General features: G+C 45.7%; 1 protein-coding gene across 2 annotated transcripts in view; it reads left to right on the forward strand.

Moving 5' to 3' along the window:
• LOC119977071 (TBC1 domain family member 8) overlaps window positions 1–24326 on the forward strand; it is a 146835-nt gene that overhangs the window by 13506 nt on the left and 109003 nt on the right. The window lies entirely within an intron of this gene.

Consider the following 24326-nt stretch of genomic DNA (forward strand, 5'->3'; position numbering starts at 1 on the left):
TCACAGGTTCGTTCTGCACCGGGGGTGGCTTTTGCGGGGCTCCAGGCGTGGATTGAGCTGTTTGGAGACCTACCCGTGGGGGGCTGCTTCCCAAGCTTGGAGGGACTGGGGGAGGAGTATGAGCTGCCCAGCGGAAATGGGTTCCGGTACTCACAGGTGCAAAATTATGTAAGGAAACGGGTGTGTATTTTCCTCCTCACCTGCCGCCCCCGGGGTTGAAAGACAACGTGGTGTCAAAAAGGGGTCAGTCAGGGCAGGGTGTCAGAGATCTACAAAGAATGAATGACCTGGAGGGACGCACCGATAGAAGTGAAGTGGGAGGAAGAGCCGAGGAAGGTGCTGGACGCTGGGTCATGGTAGGAGACTCTGAGGAGGGTCAATGCATCCTCTTTGTGCGCTAGGCCTAGCCTCAATATAAAGTAGTCCGCAGGGCGCACGTGACGGTGGCCCGAATGAGCAGGTGTTTTTGAGGGGGTGGAGGAAGCGTGTGGGCAGTGCACGGTGGGGCCCACGAACCATGTCTACATGTTTTGGGCCTGTCCGAAGCTGGAGGGATTTTCCATGTCATCGCCTGTGTTGTTGTATTAGGGTTAATTTTTTTTTAAAGTACATATTGCAGTGTTAACTGCGCATTATTCAAAGTTGGAAAATTGTTCCAGTTGGCGCTGTTGTATCATTGACCAGCTTCAAATCTTCTGGTGTACAGGTACAATACACAAAGGTTAATGGATTGTTGGCCTTCGTCTCAGGGATTGGAATTAATTAGTGAAGAAAGAAACATTGCAGTTGTACAAGCTTTGGTCAGTTCCCTGTGCAGAATTGTATTCTGTATTTGACACAAACATAGAAAGAATGACTGGTGGTATTGTTCAACAGGTTTATTTCCCGATCTAGCTTCCACTGTTAATCACGTTCAACATGGAATATTATACCTGTGGTTGATTGCATGATTATCCTGGGGTAAATTTCTGAGCAAGGCCAAATCTTTAACAGTAGCATAATTATCTGAAGTGTCCAGGCAGTGTTATTCTGTCAGTCAGATGTTTTGAAATTTCTGGGCAAGCACTGTGCACACCTGAACATTTGTCCCTGTTGCTATCAGAAAATCAAGGCCTTTCTATTTGTTTTTGGAAGGGGGATCATGCAGTTTCACCAGGGTTAAGGGTTTGTAAAAGCAAAGTACTGTGGATGCTGGAAATCTGAGAGGAAATACTGGGTAAAGTCAGTGGGTTTGGCAGCATCCATTGAGAGAGAGAGAGAAACAGAGTTAATGTTTCGAGTCCATTTCACCACAGAACTGGTTTGTATTTATTAACAACTTTTTATTTCTACAACTCCATTAACATAATACAACTTTTCTGATGTGCTTCATGAGATAAAATTTGATGTCAAGTTACACAAGAATATATGAGGAGATGAACAAAAGCTTGGTCAAAGGTAGGTTCCAAGGGGCACCATTAAAAGGAGGGAAATGTCTGAGGGGCTTGGCAGCTGAAGGCACGGACACTAATACTGCAGCAATGATAATAGAGGGTGTTCAAGAAGCCAGAATTAGAGAGGCTCAGATCTAAAAGCAAATTACTACGGATGCTGGAATCTGAAACCAAAAGAGAAAATGCTGGAAAATCTCAGCAGGTCTGGCAGCATCTGTAAGGATAGGAAAAGAGCTAACGTTTTGAGTCCAGATGGCCCTTTGTCAAAGCTGACAAAGAGCTTTGACAAAGGGTCATCTGGACTTGAAACATGAACTCTTTTCTCTCCTTACTGATGCTGCCAGACCTGCTGAGATTTTCCAGCAGTTTCTTTTTTGGAGGTGCAGATATTTATCTCCTTGAGCACTGTGGCTGGAATAGATTGCAGAGATGAGCAGGGGTGAGGTTATGGACGAGAACATTAAAATTGAGATGCTGCTTGACCAGGAGCCACTGTAGGTCAGTGAGCACAGGAGTTATGGGTGAATGGAATTTTGGTTCATATTAGCACATAGGCAGCAGGGCTTTAGATGACCATAAGCCTACGGAGGATAGAGCATAAGGGACCAACTGGGAGTGCACAGGCAGAGTGAAGTCTATTGGGAACAAAGGCATGTGTGAGGATCTCAGCAGCAGGTGAACTGAGGCAGGGGCAAGCATTGGACAATATTTGAGGTGGAAGCTGGTGGTCTTTGTGGATGAGAATATGACACCAAGGTAGTGAACAGCCTGGTTCAGCTTCACACATTGCCAGGAAGTGGCTTGGTTTAAAATATTGACATTTTGGATCGGTTTGATCTGTTAGATAAGGGTATCAAGAGATACAAACTAAAGGCTAAAAAATGAGATCAGCCATTATGTTAATGAATAATGTGTTGACATAGATATTATCTGTTTTTAAATGCGAGTGAGGTGTGGATGTTGGTCCAGGCACCATAGATTACTCCCTGGTATGTTTTTGCACCAGTTGTGTCATGAATGAGCAGAAGACTCCTCGATTAACATCTTACCTAAGAGACACAACATGCAATGTAGACAATGAAGACCTGAAGGAAATATGTTCTAAATCACTTTGAAACATGCCTTGACATGTTTGTATTATTTCATCATATTAGCTAGGGAAACAAAATCTGATCAAACAGCGTACCAGCTAAAGCCAGGGTTGATTTGATCTGATGTGCAGTCTCGCAGTAACCACTTTTTCTGCAGTTTATGTAAATACCTTTGCAAAGTGTGTCCCAATATCTACAGTTACAGCTTAGGGCAGCGATGTACATAGAAAAAGAATGACAGAACAAAATAGGATATGTGCAAGAACCTAATATGACCTGTGCAAGAATCCTTCTTAAGAGAAGAACATTATAATAAAGCAGCCTCCATGGGAAATGTAGTTTTCGGAGCAATCTTCACATCTTGCTTCTGATTAAACTGTTTGCCACTGGAACATAAGAACAGGAATAGTCAATTCAGCCATTCCAGTGTATTACACAATTTAGTAGCAAAATATCTGGGGCGGGATTCTTCTTTTCTGAGACTTAAAAGTGTTGACGCCAACGCAGAATTCATGGACTTTCACGACAGGAAAACTGGTGCCGAACCTAGATCAATTCAGCAACTGTGGAGGGGCTAGCACTGGCGCCATGTGGAACACAATCAATTCCAATGAAAATGGTGCAGGATACACTGGGTCTGTATTTGACACTCAGGCGGCTGACAAGCTGCTGCCACATATACACATTGCAATCCCCACGCACACAATAGAATGGCACTCGTTGTGCTGGAGCGTGCCCATACAGCTGATGGGTTTGACTGGGGTCAGAGGGCACCAAGGGGGGTGACCTGGGGGAGGGGAAGGGACACCTATACAGCCCTAAGTTGACAATGGGCTGTTAGCAGTGTGTGCAACTGCATGGCTGCCTTGCTGGTTGCGGCACTGGTGTTCCGTGCCCATCTACCCTGACCCCATAGCCCACCTCCTGGCCACCCCCCACTACTCATCCTGGCAGAAGCCCCTGGCCAGCGGCATAACTGTCAACAAATTATGGCAATGTTGGACAATTTCAGTACCCCCTCTCTCTCCGTCTGCAGCCACAACGCCGGTTTCACAATTCTTAAAAGCGCAAGTGAACTGCGCCATCGGAAACCCAGCCCATCAGAGGCAGAGCATTGCGGAGGCCCTGGAGAATACCGGGTCAGGCCCACTAATGACACGCAAAATGGTGTCTACCGTACATGCGTTCCAGACCACATTGATGCCTCTGACAGAGAATAGCGATTTGGCGTCAAATCGCCACCCGCTGCAATTTTGGCGCCGGAACATATTCTCCGCCCCCAATCATGTTTTGCGATTTTGGTGCTCTGTCAGCTCTATTTCTAGCCTTTAGCTACTGTCTCTTGATGCCCTTATCCAACAAATCAATAATTTTTTCACAAAAACCTCTTCCTTACAATGGTGTGAAGCCGTTCGCTACTTTGGTGTCATATTCAATGCTGGGAGAAATTCTTATGCACAGCATCACTAAGACCACCAGTTCACACCACTTTACACTTGCCCCTGCTTGCTGCTGAGATCCATGCCTTTGTTCCCTATAGTCTTCATTCTTTTGTGCACACCTGGCTGGTCTCAAAACCGTAGACAACAGTGCTTTGGATGACGTTGTGTACGAAATTGAACCAAGTTCCATTTATCCATAACTCCTGTGCTTGCTGACCTACATTGACCCCTGGTCAAGCAGCACCTCAATTTAAAAATTCTCATCCTTGTTCCCGAGATGTATTTATGTGCTTCTCCAATTCTGGCTTCTTGATTATCATTGCTGTCTGTGCCTTCAGCTGCCAAAGCCCTCCGCTCTGGAAGTTTCCTCCACCACTGTCCTCCCTTGAGATGCCCCATAAAAGCTACCACTTTGACCAAACTTTAGTTCATCTACTCTTCAAACTCCGCGTGTAACTTAAATATCAAATTTTGTTCTATAATGTCCCATGAAGTACCCTGGGAAGTTGTATTATGTTGAAGGAGTTGTATAAATGCAAACCCTTTACACCTGGTTTCCCACCGGATGAATCTGCACTGTTACCCCTTCCAAGGCTAATTATATAGGCCTGGATTTCTGATCACAATAGGGACAAATGCACAATTATGCACGGTTGTTACCCAGGAATTTCAAACATCAGATGGGCAAAATTGCACTGCCTGGACAGCTTCGGGTATCGACTCTGCCAGACTTGGAACTTAAATTTACCCGAGGATACTCGGCTGTCAATCAAACCATTAGCGCCTGGGTTTAAAGTGATTTAACAGTGGAAACTCTATTGGGAAGACCAAACATGTTGAACGATTAACACCAACCTCATCCCTTTCTTTTCCCTTGCCATAGCACCCCACCCTCCCACAGCTGCTGCTTCACTGCTGACTGGAAGGTTTTGTGCCAAAACCTGATGTAGTACTTTGAGGGGACTGACCGAAGCTTGTGTGCAATGTTTTTTTTCCCTCACTTAACAAATTTCAATCCCTGATTATGAAGACTAACAATCATTTAACCTTTCTGATTACTGGTGCACAGGTACAGTAAACATTTCGTCATTCGTTCACATCACCACCTCTAAATCCCCTTGGTCCTCCACAACTTCCAGTTTCTCAGCCTGTAATCAGCAGCACGAACATCTACAATGTGCTAGCAGTACAGTTTGGTCAGGTTAGCCATAGGTCTTCAGTCAACCTAACATAGTGTCGACCCACAGTGCAAGTATGTTTAACAGCTCATAGTCAAATAAAATAGAGTTGTACTTCTACAAGTGTTGGGAGCCTGTCTCTCTCACTGCTCTGGTAAACGCAGTCCTCGCAGACCCAGCATACCCAACACATCATCCATCACTTCCTGACTCATAGAATCATAGAATTTACAGTGCAGAAGGAGGCCATTTGGCCTATCGAGTCTGCACCAGCTCTTGGAAAGAGCACCCTACTTAAGCCCATGCCTCCACCCTATCACCGTAACCCCCCCCCCCCCCCCCTAAACTTTTGGACAAGAAGGGGCAATTTAGCCAATCCACCTAACCTGCGCATCTTTGGACTGTGGGAGGAAACCGGAGCACCCAGAGGAAACCCACGCAGACACTGGGAGAAAGTGCAAACGCCACCCAAGGTTGGAATTGAACCTTTGGACCCTGGAGCTGTGCGGCAGCAGTGCTAACCACTGTGCCAACATGCCACCCAGTTCTTCACTTGAATTGCTTCACTTCTGGGGAAAAAAAAGTGTCATATTGGACTTCATATTGACTCTGTTTCTCTGCTGAGTTTTTCCAGAGCTTTGTTTTTAGTCCATTTACTTTCAGTTTGGCCAATAATTCCCTGTATTGAGCCTTTTTGAATGCCTCCTGGAAGTCCATATAGATGAGCTATAATTATGATTAACTTGGTATCTTTGCTTTCATGACATTTTAAGTATGTGATCTGAGCTGTAATGCATTATATTTGATCTCGTAAAGTAGCTTTTACATGTTGCTACTTTTGTTCAGGGTAACTAATGGTAGCATTCTGATTCTGTGCCAAACTGCACAATATTGGAAGCTAGATTTAGTTTGCAAGCTTGGGCTTCATGAACCAGGCTCTTTGCCCTTGAATACCAGCAGGAAAGGTCATGTTTCTAGCAGCAGATTAAGATCTATGAACAAGTGAGCCATGAATGTGGAGATTTGTAAATGTAGTTTCAGTGATGTAGTCTTCTGAATACTCCCAATGTAAAAGTACCCAGGTGACATTCCTAAAGCAGCACGTTACATCAAATTTTAAACTTGAGCCTAATGGTATTTGTAACACCAGGTTAAAGTCCAACAGGTTTGATTCAAACACGAGCTTTCGGAGCACAGCTCCTTCCTCAGGTGAATGAGGAATTCACCTGTAGATTCACCTGAGGAAGGACCTGCGCTCCGAAAGCTCGTGTTTGAATCAAACCTGTTGGACTTTAACCTGGTGTTGTAAGACTTCTTACTGTGCTCACCCCAGTCCAACGCCGGCATCTCCACATAATGGTATTTGAACAGCTTTATCATATCACAAGTTATGAGACTTGATTTCCCTCCTACTTACTGCCTAATTTTGGGGCATCATGCCAAATCACTGTTTATAAAGACCTGTTCAAATTCTTCAAACTCTGGCAGCACCTGTGGAAAATAGTATCTGCTGCATGTAAATCATTAAAAAAATGTTTCTTGATGTTCCCCAGTGAATTTCACTTCTGAAACATATACCATTTAACAAGCATTTCGGACAACTTCTAACTGTTGGAAATAGGCTTATAAGCTATGTTCTGAAGGTGCTGTATCAACTCCTACTCCAAGCCCATAGTTTTATGTTTTTCCCCCCCCAGCAAAACGTAGTGCAGCATTGCTTCATGCTGTAATGCTCCAAATTGTTCTCGTCTTTAGGCTGAGGACAAAAATATTTAATTTTCAAGAGGGAATGTGAAAAGGTCTTCACATGGTAGCTCACCAGGCACTGAGATCAGCTGGCATCTGCCCATAAGTACTCTTTTTCTTCCGTTTACCAACAAAAGCAGTCTCTCAACAATACGAATACTCTCAAAGTGAGTCCATAACATGTGTCGCCTAATTTATTCAGGCCGAGAACCTATTTTCTAACGGAGACACTGACTGGCTAAGACTGGCAGTACAGAGTTGCAATGGTCTTCAATTTCTCTGCCTCCTTTCAAGGGAACATGTATGTTAACTGTCCACCATTGAACATGTGCCAAGTGTGTTTACACAAGTTGCCCAGTGTGCAATTTTCCTGTGAACTCTGCATATTAGCAAGAAAATGGTCAATTTTTGCATGTTGTTAGGAGTGCCAAGTACAATTGACTACACACTCATCATCAGCATTGAGACCCATCTGAGAATATTATCAACTTTTTCAATAGAGATCAGTCCTCTAGGACCCTTGCTGACTCTCAGTAGAATAAGATTTATGGTGTCACCAGGATGTCAAATTGGGGCTTCAGTAGATTTGGGAGGGGGATGGTGCTCTCTGGCAGGATAATTTGCATTGCTATAGTTTGCTCCATGCTAAATAACGTTGAACCTAATCCATAGCATTAAGTGAACTGACCCACCAGCTGCATCATATTCTGGGACACCATTCCCAGCACCTGAAATCTGTTTAATGGTTTCTGCTTCTTTTGTTCTGAAAAACCTGGACACTAAAATCTAGATCCCAAGTCTCCTTGGCCAAAATTTGTAGCATCGCGATCCCCCAACGTGTAATGGCCGTCGCCTCTTTTTTTGGTTTATCCTGGCGAGTTGTACTTTTGGGTTAATGCTTGTTCGGAAAACTTCATGGCAGCGCAAGCAAAGAGGTGTTTGCAGTTTCCTCTTGTGCGTTCATCTTTCGGTGCAGCGACTGCAGGCAGTAGTAGAGACACAAACAAGTGCAGATATGCTGCACAAGAATTTAGCTGAAGCACTAGAAACATATGCCCATTAAGGGATTTCAGTTGTGCTGCAGGAACAGATGAGACATGAGAAAATCTATTTCATGAGTGGAACCAGCATATTTGACTGATCTGATTTTTCTCTTCCTGCCACCCTTCAGTTCTGTTCAGTCCTAATAGAGGGGTTTACTTATATTGTAGTTTCCAAAGGATGAATCTTTATCCTCTCATATATTTAAAACTGAAAATGGTCAATTATGACTTGCAGGGCAGCATGGTGGTGCAGTGGTTAGCACAGATGCCTCACTGCGCCGAGGTCCCAGGTTCGATCCCGGCTCTGGGTCACTGTCCGTGTGGAGTTTGCACATTCTCCCCGTGTTTACGTGGGTTTCGACCCCACAACCCAAAGATGTGCAGGGTAGGTGGATTGGCCACGCTAAATTACCCCTTAATTGGAAAAAATGAATTGGGCACCCTAAATTTTTTTTAATAAATTAAAATTATTATGTGCAGAATAATTATTTTGTGTTACAAGATTTCTTTATCCTGCCCTGCTTGGTCACCTGAACAGAATAGATGAAGCAGAATACAGGAGAATTGCAAGGATGTGAAAAAGACTTGAGGCCCATACTTCTATAGCCACATAATATTTTGAACAACTGCGGTTATTTATTTTCACAACCTTTCCTGACTTTAAGCAAATCCATTCTTGATCTGTTTTAATTTAACTTATTATGTTCTGGTTATGCACTCTTCATTCACCTGAGGAAGGAGCAGTGCTCCGAAAGCTCGTGTTTGAAATAAACCTGTTGGACTTTAACCTGGTGTTGTAAGACTTCTTACTGTGCTCACCCCAGTCCACGCTGGCATCTCCACATCATGTTCTGGTTATGTCACTGTGTTTTACTATCCTTATTTTGGCATATTTGATGACTGAATCTCCTGTGGTGATGCACACGGGGGAATTGAGTCTAAGTGAAGTCTTCAGGCAGGTTGAATAGTAGGGAGGTGTGCTGTATGATGCACTATCAATTACGACGAGACGAGAGTAGAGTGTAATCGAGGCTTTATTAAGCAGAGATGTGTAGCCTCCTGCAGCTGCTGCCGAAATGGCTACAGCTCGGTGAGAACACATATTTATACTCCGCCTACTGGGCGGAGCCAGCAGGCGGGGATCTACCCCCGTACCTGTAGTACAGGAGCCTTACCGTATTACATCTCGTATGTGGTATATACAATGTGATGACTACCACACTGTATTTACAAGATAGGCTTGCAGACCACAAAGGTACAAACAAACAAGAGATTTATTGGAAAGGTGTTTGCTCTGCAGGCTGCTGGGATAGACTGTCCATTTGCCCACGCCAACTGTAAATTATGTCATCAATACGTCATATGATCAGACTCTTAAATGACCTTGTTTCAAACCAGGAACAAACGAGAATACACAACACTGCCCTCCCCCTGTGCATTAGAAGTTCCTGCAATGAGAAACACACAATAAAAGTTAACTATCAAAATTTACAACATAAACAATAAATACAAATCAATAAGTTGGACATTTTGGAGGGCTTCTATTTCTGTGTGGTTGTTAGCAAACCTCTCTGCTTTTTGGTTTAGTTTGGATGTCATCCATAGTTGTATCAACTGAGTAGACTTTTTCTGAGGCTGTTAAAAGTGTCCTCAACTATCTTCTGTAGTATTGTCAGGTTGTCAAGAATGTCTAGGTCTTCACTTGACACAGTTTGTTGCAGACTCGTTGGCTCTGTCTATGGCAAACTAATTCTAGTTGCTAAAAGTTGATCAGCGTGTCTTCTCCACATCATTTGGCCTATTGGATTGGATTGATTTGTTATTGTCGCGTGTATCGAGGTACAGTGAAAAGTATTTTTCTGCAAGCAGCTCAACAGATCATTAAGTACATGAAATGAAAAGTTTGAACAGTTTAGGAGACCGGTCCTGTCTGTGCTAAGATGAGGTAAGTATCCACTTCTCACTGGTGGTATAGTTCCTTGCCAATACTTCCTGACCTTTCTGAAAAAGACTATGTTTAGCCCTGTTCTCACATCGCAAAACCTGATTTTGCTGTTTCCTCTCCACAATCTCACTTGCCTTGGGCGACTTCTTCAGCTAATCAAATGTTGTGTAACTCAGTGTACTTCAAACTTTTTTTCCGGGGACCCGTTTTTACCAACCGGCCAACCTTCGGGACCCAACCCGGCCGACCATCGCAACCCACGCCGGCCGATCTCAGCGACCCACCATTTTCTCGTACCTTGTTTGCTGCTGATAAAAATGGAGGAAATGGTTCTGGGTCCCTTTGGCCCTCGTACACGCTCCTCCAATGCAACCTGTTGGATGAAGGTGAAGCCTTCCAGTGTCGGAAAGTATGGAGTCTCCATCTGTCCAAAGTTCTGCATTTTTTCCTGTAAAATTTTATCAAATAAAAGGCCCCCCGAACTTGTAAAAAAAAAAAAATCGAATAAAATAAATAACCCCCCCCGAACTTGTAAAACAAAAGGCTGCAACCGTTTTTTAAAAATAGCGGCACGGGAGGTGCCGCAGTCAGAGGGAGGGAACCGGACACCGGAATGGGCACCCCGGGGGAAGGGCACACACTGGGTGGGGGAGAGGGCATACTTGGGATGGGGGGAGAGGGCACACTGGAGGAAAGGGAACACTGGGGGAGGGCGCACACTGGAGATGGGGGAGAGAGGGCAGGATGGAGATGGGGAGAGAGGGCAGGATGGAGATGGGGGGAGAGGGCACGATGGGGGGCCACACTGGGGGTGGGGGGGGGGAGAGGGTACACTGGGGTTGGGAGGGGTCCTTAATTCCACCCTGGCCGGGCGGCTGATCCAGGCAGAGAGGGGGAGCAGCCCCACTGAGAGGCCGGTGTGTTTGGGGCGGGGGTGGGGGAGCTGCGGGGCCACCTGTCGCTTGGCAGCACGGTCCTGGGATGAGGCACCCCTGGGCCCGGGACAAACCCAAAACAATTCAGCACCGAGGCTTCAGTCACCACAAACTGCAGTCGGAGCTCCGGCCCCACTCCCCAGGCTGCTTCCCCGCTCCAAATCCCGCCTCACTCAGCCCGCTGCAGCGTCACCGCTTCAAACAAACCCCGCCAACAGCGTGCTTCCACTGGGGAGGGACTCTCACACTAAGACCCCCACCAAAAAAAAATAGCGGCTGCACTGCGCATGCACACACAATCATCGCTGCGCATGCGCAAAAGGGCCAAATTTTTTTTTTTAACATGTTTGCGGCCATTTTAATGGCTGCTTGCAGGCTGCGTTATTAAAAGCTGGCTGCTGCACGGCGATTTGTGCGATCGGACGCGCAGCGGACACCGGCTCCGCCACCCCCCCCCGTGACCTACCCGCGGGTCGCACCTCCGAGTTTGAAGAACACTGGTGTAACTGATACTTTACTTTGGGTAGTGCCAGAGAACTTTGTGTTGTCCAATGTGCTGTATTCCTGTATGACATCAGGAATTGGCTTAGTCGTTTAGACAATGATCCTTGCTCATGAGTTACCTTCAATAAATGCTTCATTATCTGAACAAACCTTTCAGCCAGCCCATTTTTGGCAAGATGATCAGGAGTGGATCAGATCAAACAAAAGAATCAGGAAAAATACAGACCCAGACAGGCCCTTCAGCTCTCCAAGCCTGCGCTGAGCATGCTGCCCATCTAACCCTTCTACACTTCCGGGATCCGTATCCCTCCATTCCCATACTATTCATGGATTTGTCAAGATGCCCCTTGAACGTCATTACCGTACCTGCTTCCACCACCACCTCCTCTGGCAGTGAGTTCCAGGCACCCATTACCCTTTTTTAAAAAAAAAACTCGCACCCATGTTCCCTGGTAATTGACTCTTCCACCTTGGGGGTGGGAAAAGCTTTTGACTACCCACTCTGTTCATGCCCCTCAATTTTGTAAACATCCATCAGGTCACTCCCTTGACCTCTGTCATTCCAGTAAGAACAAACCGAGTTTATCCAACCTCTCCTCGTAGCTAATGCCCTCCATACCAGGCAACATGCTGGTAAACCTCTCCAAAGCCTCCACATCCTTCTGGTAGTGTGGCGACCAGAATTGAACACCACTGTGGCCTAACGGGTGGCACTGTGGTGCAGTGGTTGGCACTGCTGTATTATGGCGCTCAGGACTCTGGTTCGGGCCCCGGGTCACTGACTGTGTGGAGTTTGCACATTTTCCCCCTGTCTGAGTGGGTCTCACCCCCAAAACCCAAAAGATGTGCCGGATAGGTGGATTGGCCATGCCAAATTGGCCCTTTATCGGGGGGAAAAAAGAATTGGGTTCTTTAAATTAAAAAAAATAAGTGTGGCCTAACTAGGGTTCTATACATCTTTTCAGCATAACTTGCCAATTTTTATACTCAATGCCTCGGCCGATGAAGGCAAGTATGCCTTCTTGACTACCATCTCCACCTGTGTTGCCACTTTCAGTATGCCACTATACCAGAAATAATCCACTATTGTCAGAAGTTCTGGACGTGATACTTCATGGCAAGACCGCGAGAGCAAACCTGGTGTTGAAGCTATGTGTCACCGGAAGACTCGAACTATCCACGCAGGCTGGTTGTCTCCACTGGGGAATGAGGGTTTTCATTCCACCATTGTTAAGGAAAAGTGTTCTCAACCAACCTCATAGGCTCATTGTGGAATAATAAGGATGGAGGAGATAGCCAGAAGCTATTTTTGGTGGCTAGGGTTCAATATAAAACACAATCAGTGTTCCCATGGAGATTTAATTGATATTTTATCATGTATTTATGTGCTGACAACAACAATGTTTATCTCTGCATCTGGGTCACTGCTAGAGATGGAATACCTGTGTATGGCCCAAGTATTGTTGTCAATGGTCACTGAACTGTTAGTAAAGTGAATTTCCTTCCATATAGGTGTTGGTAAAAATGTTTCATTCCAAAAATGATGCCTAGAGCTTCCTGCTCTGTTTGCCTAGTTCATTTCTGCATTGTTCATAAATCCTGATGCAAACGCTATCAGCTTATCTTCACCATTGGGCATTATTTGAGAAACCATTGATCCCACCCCATAAGGTGATGTGTAGCAAGACCGATGCAAGGGTAACTTCAATCAAAATGTGTCAAGACCTCTGACTTTAGTAATGTCTCCTTAACTTGTACAAAGGCCTCCTTGCACTGATCCGCCCATTTCCTGTTTTGACACCAGTTGTGTAAAGGCTTGAGAATAGTTGCTAGATTAGGGACAAACCTTCCATTTTAGTTTAAGCCCAGAAATGAACATTTTAAGGTGCAGGTGCCTTAGTTACGGCTTTTATTTTTGAAGGTGATTGTGCAGTCCCTTGCCCAGGTATTCAATAGAAGATTTGAAGAATTCACATTTATCCTTCAGTACTCGTCCATAAACTTCTAGTCTCTGGAGTGTAGCATCTAAATTTTGAATATTCTCTTCTTTCTTTCCAGTAACTTAAGGTATCGTCGAAGCAGCGCTGGATTCCTTCTAGTCCGCTTGGAATTTTATCCATGGGATGTTGGAACAATGCAGGTGTGGACATGATGCTACATGGAGAATAGCCCTTTATCACGATTGTCAAATGTGAATCATCTGGAGATGAGCTCGACTAAGATCCACTGTACTGAAATGCTGGCCTCCAGCCAACCCAGCAAATAAATCATCAATGCAGAGGGTACTGCTCTGCACACAGTACCGGATTGATTGATATTAACTTTAAAATCACCACCTATGTGTACCAAACCATTTTTTCTTCATCACGGGTACTATCGGCATGGCCTAATCACTTACATTAATGGATTTAAGGATCCCTATCTTGACCAGCCTTTCTCATTCTGCCTCAACCTTGGGCCTGATGGCATATGGCACTGGCCTAGCCTTTAAACATCATGCTTGGCCTTCATCCTTGAATCTCATTCAAGCTAAAGATGTTTTCATGTTTCCAAGCTCACCGTTAAAGTCCAATGGCTTACTTCTTTAAAATCGTTGATTGACTTGCTTCGGACGCCGACATGAGATTCACCTTGGCCCAGTTTGGCTTGATTCCCAGCAGCCAGTTTCTCCCCATTCAGGCTGGATAGTTACCTTTAATGACTTGCAGGGGCAAGTTTGCAGTCTGTTTGTTCAGCTGCACATTTACATTGATTTGGGCCCTCCCAGTGGAACTACTTTCCCAGTATTAACTTTTGTTCTACCTCGAGGGTGTTAAAGGTGACATGTCATACTTTTCTGGTGCCAATAAAACTGTTGCTCCAGTGTCCACCTCCATTTTCACTGGTTGTCCGTCCAGTATTCTCGTGCTCAAAATTAAATTTATTGTTGGGCATGCTTGCTGCTAATTCCATTGAGATTGCGACGTCTAAAGTCTTCTTTAGGTTTAAGTTGTTTCCTATTAACAGCTTTCTTTGGATAGCTTCACTTCTTAACCCACACACTGATCTGTCTCTAATGATGTTGGTTAAAATATCTCCAAATTCAGAGTATTCAGCGAATTTCTTCAAAGTAGATACTGTGTGATTGATTTCACCTTCTGGTTGGTCATGTTTCTGGAGCCTGAACCAGTGGCCATGCAATATTTCCACAATCTCACCACGGGTTTTCCAGCCTGTTTTTTCTGGTTGCACCCGACTTTGCAGGAGGTTGAATATGGTGAGCTTTTTTTCGATTGTTGTTTACTGTGAAATCTACAGTAAATTTCGGTTGGCTGCTACCAATGTTTGGCACCTCTCCGTTGCCAGCTTTGGTGTCGTGAAGCTTGTTGTATTATGTACTCTGGGATAACACAGGCTGCAACTGGATGCAGCTTTAACCAAAAGATACTCCAGACCTTGAAGTTAGTTCAATCTGATTTATTGAACCAGTAGCAGAGTTAGCACAGTTCTCTTATGAGTTCGACTCTCTGCTAACCTAAGTGTGGTTACTCTGTCTGACTGAATCAGACTAGCTCTTAGCCACATGCTGGAGGTGTGATACTGTAAATACACTCTGACTCACTCTGTAGATGTTCATCAGTGGAAGAGGTGTGAGTGCCTTGTGCCTTTTTATAGTGAGATACCACCCCTGAGTGTCCTGCCTGCTCATTGGCCATGTCCTGTTCTCTATCTTCATTAGCTGCCTGTCTGTATATCATTATCTGCATGTATGTATTTCATGACAAAGCTTTTGGCTTCTTAATCCTTTTCTTGATGCCTGATCGATGATTTTTCTATAATTTTTTTACTTCTCCACGAGTTCTGCCAGTGTGGTTCCAACCTCCTTGTCACCAGTTTTCTTTGAAGTACTTTTAAAGGATCGACTTGCAGATCACAAAGTTACAACCAAGTGGATTTTATTGGAAAGGCATTTGCTCTACAGTCTGTTAACATGGAGTGCCCGTTTGTCCGTGCAAACGGCTGGTGATGTCATTAATACATCACGTGATTGAAATTTTAAAGTGACCTGATTCTAACTGGGATTCTAACATGTAGGAGGGGCACAGGGAGCATGATTAAACATGAAAACTTTTGTGATGTATCTCATTTCCTGACCTACTTGATTCACAAATTCAATCTCCTGCTAACATGGAGGAAGAAGAAGATGGTCTGTTTTAACAATCCAGGGCTCTTCAAAATTTCATGTCTGCAAAACATGGCATGATTGTGTTAGCACTTGCTTCACAGCACCAGGGTCCCAGGTTCTATTCCCGCTTGGGTGGAGTCTGCTCATTTACCCGTGTCTGCGTGGGTTTCCTCCGGGTCTCCGCTTTCCTCCCACAAGTCCCGAATGATGTGCCGTTAGGTGAATTGGACATCCTGGGCGGGATTCTTTCAGCCCTGGGCTGGGCTGGAGAATCCCTGCGACCGACGCGAATTGCGCCCCGACGCCGGGACGTGATTTTCTGCAGAATGGAGAATCGGCGCTGGTGGCGCGGCGCCGGTCTGGGGCCGCTCTATGCAGCCCCCCGCTGATTCTTGGCCCGTGATGGGCCGAGCGGCCTTCGTAAAAAAAACCAAGTCCCGCCAGCGCTGTTCACACCTGCTCTCAGCTGGCGGGACCTCGACGCGGAAGGGTGTTGGGGGGGGGGGGGGGGGGGGGCTCTGATATGGCCTGGCCCGCGATCAGGGCCCACCGATAGGGCGGGCCAGCTCTCTGACTGGGGGCCTCCTTTCTCCTGCGCCGGCCCCTGTAGCCCTGCGCCATGTCACGTCGGGGCCGGCACGGAGAAGGGAGCCACTGCGCATGCACGCGTTGGCATCGGTGCCACTGCACATATGTGGGCCCTGTGGCACCCAGTCCATGCTAGGATCAGCAGCTGGAGGGCAAGGGTCGCTCAAGTGCCGTGCTGAGGCCGTGTTGTCGCCGCCGAGAAACGCAACAACATTTCTGATGGCGTCAACACTTAAACCTCAGGATCACAGAATCCCGCCCTCTGAATTCTCCCCTCGGTGTACCTGAACAGGCGCTGGAATGTGGCGACTAGGGGATTTTCACAGTAACTTAATTGCAGTGTTTAATGTAAGCCTACTTACATTATAATAAGCATTATTTTAAGTAATAATAATAAGCATTATTTTAAGAAACTGGAGTTGAAATTTAAACTGATATGCAAGTGTTTGGCCTGACACATTAGCTACTCTTTCTCATGGATGTTTCTGCTGGTTGACATTTTTCAAGGAGTTACTACTTCTCAGCTCCTGTAGAATCTTGCCACTGCAATTTTGGGTGTTCCAGCTTTTAGGAAATCAGTTGCAACTTCTCGAGCAGTGCCAGGAGCAGCATGCTTGCAGTCCCCAGCTAAGAGGAGTGACAATGTGGCAGTGTGATTTCTTCTGTCTGTAACTGCTCAGTGAGTTTTGTTGATTTTTCAGCAAAATCTCTCCTGGTGGCTTATGACCCAATTTTAAAATGTAATATTTAAAATCCTGTGGAATGTTGTAGTTTGTGCTAAATCGTATTTGCCCCTTGTTGGTCATAAGTTCTCAATACTTCTGTAAATTCTCAGCTCATCTTCCTATCTGTTGTAGCTCTTTGTTTTTAGTGTTGTCAGGAAATTGCCATTTGTGTCAATAGCCACTTCAGAAATGGGGGACCGGACATAGTCTGCGAAAGCATTTTGCCCCTCTCTGTTACTGCGGTCTGACATTGCATATCTCCAGTATGGTTTCCTGTTTCTTTCAGGTAAGCAATTTAAGTTGATCAACCTATGAAGCCCATTAAATCTGCTCCTTAGTATAAAAAGCAAAAGCCCGGCCTCATGGCGTGGACACCCTGCTCCCCGTGGAAGTTTCAGGATGTTTCTCATGCCTTGGACGGCCATGTGCAGGAAGTGATGGCGATGACCGAGGTCCCAGTTTTTGAGCATGAGCAGCAGGTGGTGCATCCACAGAGCAGAACGCACGTAACTCATCTCTAGAAATAACACACCACAACATGGACAGAGAGAGAATGGGTGACTACCAGCAACTATGGAGGACCAGATCAGTAGTGCAGTGATCCCCTGAATGCATCTAACTCCCCATCCAGAGTTCCGTTCCAGTTTCACTATACAGCAGGAAGAATGGAAAAGCAAAAGTGATTAGGCATTTTATAATTAGGTGCAGAATGCTGGCATGGGACGCGATGGGCTAAATGGCCTGTACTGTAACCATTCTGAATCTGAATATTGGAGTGTGTACCATGATTAAGGAAGTCAGAGGAGTCATTTGGAATGTAACTTTTTTTTTCTATTTTTCTATCCCCAAAAAGCTGGGAACTGCAAAACTATCTCCTAGTTGTAGCAGTACAAGGAAGTCGGCAGATAAAATAGTAACCATTTATCCTTAAAAATACCAAACACCTAAACAGTACTGGATTCATTGCTTAGTGCTTTGTGTGCTTCAGTAGTTGGCAGTTTCATTTTCAAAAAAATAAATCAATCACTTGTGACATGACATACGATCAGTGAAGGCGAAGTTTAATCTTGAGGATTGGTAAGAGGGCCAGGCATAATTTGAACCAGGATGTGAATGTAAACTGTTTTGAGGACAGAATATACTTCTTTGTGTGCTTTCACTATGAATTCCTATGTCTAAATTTATAAATGAAACTGCTGATGTACATGTCTTACAAGAAAAACACCCACCTGCTAGCAGTGATCATGGAAGAGTACGGCACAGGAGTCCATTTGGCCAATCAAGTTGTTTTGAGGAGTAGTCCATTTTGTGCCAGCCAGTTCCCCACTTTTTTCTTGTATTTATCCAAATTTCTTCTGAAGGATACTTTTTTTTAATAAACAATTTTAATGAGGTAATTTTGGCATTACAAACTGCAACAGTATAGGAAAATTATAAACAGCAACAGTATAGAAAAAAACCCAATGTACAGAGATTAATAAGCATAGTGCAATCACCGACTCTCGACCCGCCACATTTACTCCCTATTCTACGCTACCCTAACCCCCCCCCAGCTGACGATTAATTCTCCGCGAAGAAGTCAATGAATGGTTGCCACCTCCGGGTGAACCCTAGCAGTGACCCTCGGCGAACTTAATCTTCTCTAGTCCGAGAAAGCTCGCCATGCCAGTTAGCCAGGTTTACGACTTTGGGGACTTTGAGTCCCTCCAAGCTAGCAGTATCCGTCTCCGGGCTACCATGGAAACAAAGGCCAGAACATTTGCCTCTTTTTCCCCCAGGACTCCCGGATCCTCCGACACCCCAAAAATCGCCACCCCTGGACTCGTGCCACCTTGGCTTCAATACTCTGGACATGACGTCCGCAAACCCCTGCCAATATTCCCTAAGTTTTGGACACGCCTAGAACATGTGGACATGGTTCGCTGGTCCTCCCGCACATTTTACACACCTGTCCTCCACCCCAAAGAATCTACTCATCCGGTCCACTGTCATGTGGGCCCGGTGGACCACCTTGAATTGGATCAAGCTGAGCCTGGCGCAAGTCGCGGTCGCATTAATTCTGCTCAAGGCATCTGCTGAAAAGCCATCCTCCATCTAACCACCAGCTCCTTCTCCCACTTTCGCTTCAGTTCCTCAGCTCCTCTGTCTGCGTCTCCTCCGCCCCCATGAGCTCTTTGTCGATGTTGAAGGATGCTCTTGAACCTGTATTCATATCAATTAGGTAGTTCATTCCTAATCCTCATCACTAATTGCATTTTTTCACCCCTCATGTCATCTGTTTTCCTTTGGGATAAGTGATTTAATTCCCTTGGAGAGTCAGTGCAGGTCTAATAAGCTTGCAAGGCCTCCCCTGTGGAATTCTATATTTGGAGCCCGAGAACCAGCGCCGTGACTCCGATCAGCCTGATTCCAAACACAAACTCTTTTTTCTAGGTGTCAGGCATGCCTCAATGGTAGCAGACTCTCTTCTGAATTAAAAGAACATTAAAGTTCCGATGTTTAAGCACAAACCCTTGGCTGATTGAAGGGCGTGCTGTCTTTCAGATGTGTGGTCAAACAGAGCATCCTCCTGCTCTCACACTCTCTCTCTCTCTCTCTCTCTCTCTCTCTCTCTCTCTCTCTTTGGGTGGACGTAATGGATCCCATGGCACTATTTGGAGAGGAGCAGAGTAGTTTTCCCAATGAATGTCTTGGTAATACTTATCCTTCACTCAGATCATTAAATCAGATCCGTTATCACATTACTGTTTATATGACCAGTCTGTGCCCAAATTAGCTGCTGCATTTCCTGCACTACAATGACTACACTTCAAAAAAGTATTTCATTGTTTATAAAGTGCTTTGAATTGTGAAAGGCAGTATATAAATACAAGTCTATTTTTCTTATGACAAGGCACTTGCACAGCATGTGGGCCATTGTGACCCCACCCCTGCAGTGGTTAGCACTGCTGCTGCAGCACAGTGTCAGGGACGTACTAGGGTCAATTCTGGCCATGGGTGACTGTAGAGTTTGCACGTCCCGTGGCTGCATGGGTTTCCTCCGGGAGCTTCTAGTTTCATCCCATAGTCCAAAGATGTGCAGGTTAGTGGATTGGCCATGCTAAAAATTGTCCCCTAGTGCCCAAAGATATACAGTTTAGGTGGGGTTGTGGGGATTGGATGGGGATGCGGGCCGGGGAAGGCTGCTCTTCAAGAGGGTTGTTGTAGACGTGATGGACTGAATGGCCTCCTTTTTTGCACATTTGGAATTCTATGGATTCTAAGATTTTCCAAATCTTTCTCACTGCATTTCCACTGTTATCTCTGCTTTTGCCCAGACTTGAAATTTTTGGTGAGCTTTTTGAAAATAACTTCTTTGTGGACATTGGAAACAACAGCCAGTTGACACCACTGAATGACGCCTGTTCAAATTTCAGTTTCAAATTTTGTGCTGTGATAACCAGATGTGAAATTCTGTGCCTGCCTCTGCTCTACAGAGATGAAAGATTTACTTCTAGCCTGATGAACTGGAACAAATGAGACACTCCTTGCATTACGGCTGTGCACAAAAATAATTTAAAATAAAATCAAGCACTATGTGGAACTTGGTAACATTCCTCTTTCTGTATGGAGATGAGCCAAATTAAACTTTGAACCTGAAATGATCTGCCATTGAATAATGTGTATAAAGTTTTCTTCCCTGAGAACCACTTTGAGGTGGAATGTAAATAACCTGAATAAATTTCTTGCAGGAGATTGAGTGATTGATTGAAACCCAAATTAAATAACCTCCACCAATTAGGAAAACACTGGATTTAAAAAAAAAATTCATCATGGGACGTGGGCAACGCAGGCTGGGCCAGCATTTATTAATCATCCCTAATTGCCCTTGAGAGGGCAGTTAAGAGTCAACCAAGTTGCTGTGGATCCAGAGTCGCCTGTAGGCCAGGTAAGGATGGCAGATTTCCTTCCCTCAAAGAAATGAGTGAACCAGGTGGGTTTTACAACATGGTTATCATTAGACTTTTTTTTTTACAATTCTAGATTTTTATTGAATTCAAATTTCAGCATCTGCAGTGGTGAGATTTGAACCTGAGTCCCCAGAGCATTACTCTGGGTCTCTGGTTTACTAATCGAGTGACAATCCCACTGTGCCATTGCCTCCCTATGCTGTCTATGTAAAAATTCCAGTGTGACACATTTGGATACAGAGCAAAGTGACATGTGGGGTTTAGAGGCTGCAGAATCTGGCTGAAAGCTTGTGATAATGACTCAAACAAGTTGCTGCTTTTGAACTAAAATGGATGTATACCATATTCTAAATATCGCATCGGCTAATTTGGTTCTGCGCTCTTCATAAAATTGAGGTATTAAAATGCTTATTACAGTGCAATTTATATACTCCATCATTCTGTACTGTAACGGTCCTTCCTTCTGTTGTCCTTATTTTTGCCATTATCATTTTTGATCCATGGAGGCTTTTTAAGAATCAAGCAGCAGAGAGAGTAAGGAATTCGAGGTGTGTGATGTCCTATGGTTAGATTTATATTTGACAAAGGGGTTTGTAGGTGTGGGGTTTGATTTCAATTCAACTGTGATTCTATTCTGCTTGGAGTTAAAGCAATTGTGAACAGCAATGAACAGCAGTCAAGACAGATATCCTAAAGGCACTGGTTTTAAATCATGGACTGGATTCGCTGTTAAAGTGGAGCATAAGCTTTATTTGAAAGTGTCATTTGTAAAACCTGGACTGGATTTTTGGAATGCTCACTACTCAGGAAAAACATTATTATGAGCAAAGAATATAAAATGTGTTTTTGGGAGTGGAGTTTGGAAACTTGTGTGACAATCATCGAGGGGGGGGGGGGGAAGAGGAGGAGAGATTCTGTGGAAAAAAACAACAGACATTAACTTGGGTTCAGATCGGAGCATGTGCATTTGACCACAACCAATCTGTGTGCTTAGAAGGGCTTTTATGTTGACCATTGTAGTTTATGATAAAATCTGTGTGGAATTGTTAAGCTAAACAGAGAGTAATGGAATATTGTATAATAATCCAATTTTTCACGTTTAGTGTTTTTTCCCTGTTAAACTAGATGTTGTCCTGTGACTCTTCCTTCACATTTTATAAAACAAAAAGTGATGGTCTTTTGACCCAAGGTTCCATTTTGGGATCTTCCCGTCCTTTTACGGTATCAATTGGGACCATATCACTTTTGTTAAGATGCCCTCGGCGAGTGTGCGGTCAGTTCCAGCCCCACAGACCCCGGCGTCCCAACATAAGTGAATTAACCAATAATTTGTGTTTTTCTGAGATCTTTAACCCCTGACTGCTCCAATGCATTAGAGACGACAGGGGCTGGATTCTCCACAGCCCGCGCCGTAATCACGTTTGGCGCGCAGGCAAAGAATCAAAGTTCTGAATGGAATCTGGCCCGGCCCCGCTCCAGCAATTCTCTGGGCCCCGAATATCCGCGTGTCCGCAATGTCATCGCCCAGCTTGGGGGGGGGGGGGGGGGGGCATTGACAGATGCCCGCTCAGCGATACTCCACTTGCGACCGCCGAGTTCCCGACGGCGTAGAACTAACATGGTATGGCCACTCGGGACTCTCGTGTGGTGGATGCAAACTCAGTCCGCGGCCAACCTGGTGGGCGGGCGGGGGGGGGGGGGGGGGGCGATAGAATCAAGCACCGTGGGGTCCCTTGTGGGCAGCCAGGGCAGCGATCGGGCTGGTCCAATGCAGGGGCTGATCTGGGGAGGCAGGGGGAGCTAGTTTGTTGGTGTTCGTCACGGTCCGAGTCCGCCATGGCGCTCAGCGAATCTGCCGCTGTGCACATGAGCAGACTCTGAACCTGACGTGTGGGGGCCCGTATCCGCAGCCAAAGCTTCGTGAAGCTCTCCAGGCCCCTGCTAGCCCCCAGAAGGTAAGTGAATCAAATTTTATTTTTTGTAGGAAACTGGAGTGCAACGCCAGCTTTTTTACGCCAACGTGGGGACATAGACCCATTTTGGGAAAATCCAGCCCCAGATTTATAAGCAAAACATTTAACAAACTCGTAAAAGGTGAACATATAAAGGAAATAAGTGGAACTATGGCCCACTAATCTGCCTATTCCCAAAACCCCGTCCCACCTTCCACCTAGGCACATGACACACGGCAAGGGGAAAGGAAGAAATAAAACAACGGGAATTGAAGGAAAAGGTTTGAGTTGAATCTTCCCTGCTGTAGTTGTGGCCTCTATAGGTGCCAGTCATTTCTGAATGTGACCCTCTGGGGAATTGGTTTCTGCAAGAGATTCTGGTCAATGCAATTCTGACCTCTGGCCACCTGATGGAACCCTATTCTCAGTGTTTTCCTTTTGCCTGATCTCTGGAATGTTCTCCGATTGGGCTTTTCCCAGTCTTTCAAACAGTGGATTAAAGAATCACAGACCTGGTGAGAATTGGCTTGCAATCTTTCACTCCAGAAGATCCTTCACAGTTCTTACTACTGACTTTCTTTTGAACATGTGTGCCTTTCCAAGATCTGACTAGCAGCCTTTTTAAATTATCTGACAGAGAAAGAGAGTGTCTTCCAGCTGCTTCCAAGCTGAATCTCTTCACAGAACTCAGGACAAAATGGAGCTCTTCATATGAACCACCTTTTTTCCAGAAGATTCTAAATGGCTCCACCATTGCAAGCAATAACAGGAGAAAGCTCAGAATTTTAGATTCACCAATTGGCTACTTGCTAAATCTATCAAACTGACATCATGGGCTCTGCCACAGAACCTAAAAGGGAAGTCCTAGACTAGTCCATTAGACAAGGGGTGTTTTGAGTTTGCCGCAGCTAGCAAGATAGTAGATTAAAGTCAGCCAGGAAACACAGAACAGACGATGGGCGAATTCTCCGACCCCCGGCTGGGTCAGAGAATTGCCGGCGGGCCGCGCGAATCACGCCACGCCGCCCCGATGCCGTGACGCGATACTCCGCAGAGCGGAGAATCGGCACCATTGGGGCCGGCGTGGTCGGAGCGGCGCCGGTCGCCGTATGCGACGACTCTCCAGCTTGGGCCAGCATGCCAATTCTCCGGCCCAAATGGGCCGAGCGGCTGTTACCAAAATGCCGAGTCCCGCCGGCGCCATTCTGAACCGGCATGATCGCAGCGTTGAAGGGTCCAGGGCGGCCTGTGGGAGGGGGGGGGGGGTCCGACCCTGGGTGTGGTCTCCGTAGTGGCCTGGCCTGCGATCGGGGCCCACCAATCGGCGGGCCAACTCCTGTAGCCCCGTTGGCGTCATTTGGCATCGGGGCAGGCGCGGGAAAGAAGGCCACTGCGCATGCGCCAGTTGGCGCCAGCCCAACTGAGCATGCGTGGACCCCGCAGCGCCTGGTTCAGGCCACTCCAGTGCCGTCCTAGCCCCCTGTGGGCCACAGAACAGGTGCCGAATCCGAATGGAGCCTCGGAACGGGTGCCGACGCCAGAGTAAAACACTCCTGTTTTTCTGTCTTAAAAATAAATTTACAGTACCCATTTTTTACAAATTAAGGGGCAATTTAGCTTGGCTAATTC

The sequence above is a fragment of the Scyliorhinus canicula genome, chromosome 14, assembly GCF_902713615.1.
Source record: "Scyliorhinus canicula chromosome 14, sScyCan1.1, whole genome shotgun sequence".
NCBI classification, from domain to species: domain Eukaryota; kingdom Metazoa; phylum Chordata; class Chondrichthyes; order Carcharhiniformes; family Scyliorhinidae; genus Scyliorhinus; species Scyliorhinus canicula.